At 38.6% G+C, this 2500-nt stretch overlaps 1 protein-coding gene across 3 annotated transcripts in view; it reads right to left on the bottom strand.

Moving 5' to 3' along the window:
• The window catches only part of naf1 (nuclear assembly factor 1 homolog (S. cerevisiae)), a 38246-nt gene that overhangs the window by 21872 nt on the left and 13874 nt on the right, over positions 1-2500 (bottom strand). The gene's annotated exons all lie outside the window — the stretch shown is intronic.

The following is a 2500-nucleotide window of genomic DNA, read 5'->3' as shown; positions in this document are numbered from 1 at the left end:
ATGTTCCAATGTGTCATAGCTTTTCTGACCATTTTTGAGTTCATTTAGTCAAACAGGCATTTCACAGTACATAAAAGTATAAAAAATGAGATTGGGTGGCGCTGTAAATGATTTGAAAGTTTATCACATAGCTGTATTATTGCATAACTTTTAAATTCCCAGGAAAGTTTCAGATGGTTTGAAGCTGTCATAGCTGAGTTATTAAGATTTTTGTCACTCTTGGCAAAGGAAATATTAAACATAATTTGAAGCTCCGCCCCCATCTTTTATGTCAAGAGATCTTCACGATATTTGAAATATGTGTGCCTCTCAGTTGGATAAGGATTCATGCCAAAGTTGAAGGTAATGGGTGAAACATTTAAGAGAAAAAGGCACTAGTTTGAGACCAGCTAATGTCTAAGAATGGGACAAAACTGCAATATAAAAAAATTCATAATATTTTTCTGTACATCCTAGCACATCACTTCTATTGACTTTTTTGTAGGTCTTACTATCCTACATATGCCTAAAAAGTTTCATAGCTGTAGGTCAAACCAAACCGGATTGACTGCAATCTTTCGACTAATGACATTTTCTGCAGCCAATAGGTGGCGCTAAGCTTTAAACTGGAATGTAAGTTTTCAATGTCTTCAGGAATGGATTTTTATCCAATGTGCGAAATTGTGAGAAGATCAGATCATCTGGGTCAAACTACAACAGCTTTTACTGGTCCGATAAAACTTCGGAATGAAAATGGACGTAGAGGCCACGCCCATTATCAAAACTTCGTAAAATTTGGTGGTCAGCAGGGCTGTTATGATATGTCATGAGATATGTCAGACTTAATTTCAGCGATATTATTTAAAAGGGCTCAGCTAAAAACACAAAAACGTTTGCTGCCACTAGGTGGCGCTCGCACTACGACGAAAAATATGTTGTTAGGTGTGTTCCGCATTGGAAACCCATCAAATATATGAAGTTTAGAAAAGATAAGACTATCTGGGTCCAAATACAGCAACTTTGTTCGTTTTGGAGAGACATCAGACTGACATTTTTGTTTGCGACTAGATGGCCTTATAAGCAATTGAAGATCTTTTTTTTAAAGATGTTTTAAAGATGCTGTATTTTTGGCTGCCACTAGGTGGTGCTCGCACAATGACAAAATATACGTTATTAGGTGTATTCCGCATTAGAAACCCATCAAATATATGAAGTTTAGAAAAGATAAGACTATCTGGGTCCAAATACAGCAACTTTGTTCGTTTTGGAGAGACATCAGACTGACATTTTTGTTTGCGACTAGATGGCCTTATAAGCAATTGAAGATCTTTTTAAACACTTGTGTTAAGGGCTTGAGTCTCCATGTGTCTGTGAAGTTTCAGATTTTTCCAAGCTTGTAAAGCTGAGTTATAAAGGTTTGTGTCACATGTGGCGAAGTAAACATCAAAGCCAAAAAATGAAGCCCCGCCCTCAACATATTTGATGGCGGATCGTCACAAAAATTTGAACAATTGTGCCTCCTAGTCTGATAAAACACCACAGCAAATTTGAAGTCGATTAAGTAAAGCGTTTACGAGAAAAAAGGAGCAGTTCGGGACCTGCAAACCAGCAAAAATGGGCCAAAAGTGAACATTCAAAAATTCATAACTCTTTTTTTGTACATTTGAGCATATGGCTCGCGCTGACATTTTTGTAGGGCTTGATGCCTACATAAGGCTACAAATTTTTGTAGCTCTAGGGCAAACGGGCCGGGAGTGAGAGGCTATTTTCCACTCATAAGGCTATTTTGTACATCTGAGCATATGGCTCGCGCTGACTTTTTTGTAGGGCTCGAGGTCCTACATGAGGCTACAAATTTTTGTAGCTCTAAGGCAAACCGGCCGGGAGTGAGAGGCTATTTTCCACTTATAAGGCCATTTTGGGGCCAATTACAGCAACTTTTTTCGTTTTGGCGAGTCATCTGACTTTGAGGTGGCGTGCAGACCACGCCCATTATTGAAAAATCGTAAAATTGTAAAACCCTAATATTCCATGTCTTAATGATGTTCTGACCAATCTTCACTTGTTTTACTCAAACAGACTGAGCACAATAGATGAAAGTTTTAGGTCGGGGTATGAACAAAGCGTATGAACGATGAAAAATTAGTTTTAGACGAATTCAGTGTAGAATTCTTGTCAAATTTGTAAAATTTAGAGAAGGTGGGATAATATGGGTTGAGTTATTGCAGCTTTTATTGTTACAGTTGTGTGACTTTCAATGCCATATAGGCCACCCCCATTGTCGAAACGTACGATTTTGTGGAGGGCATTAGGCATGGCCAATGGCTTTTCAGAAAACATTTTAGGGATATCACTTCAAGGGGCTCAGCAGAACACTTAAAAACGTTGAGGATTTGCTATATTTTTTTGCTTATAATAATAATACGGAGAAAAACAAGAATGCTCTCGCAGCGGTAGCTGCTCGGGCCCTAACTAGAGCTGCAAGCAGCTATAAAGGGCCCTCACAGACCTGTGCACGTTG

This window comes from Hippichthys cyanospilos, chromosome 7, assembly GCF_059441005.1.
Source record: "Hippichthys cyanospilos isolate Australia breed blue-spotted pipefish chromosome 7, RoL_Hcya_1.0, whole genome shotgun sequence".
Lineage (NCBI taxonomy): Eukaryota > Metazoa > Chordata > Actinopteri > Syngnathiformes > Syngnathidae > Hippichthys > Hippichthys cyanospilos.
This window is presented reverse-complemented; position numbering and strand designations above follow the sequence as displayed.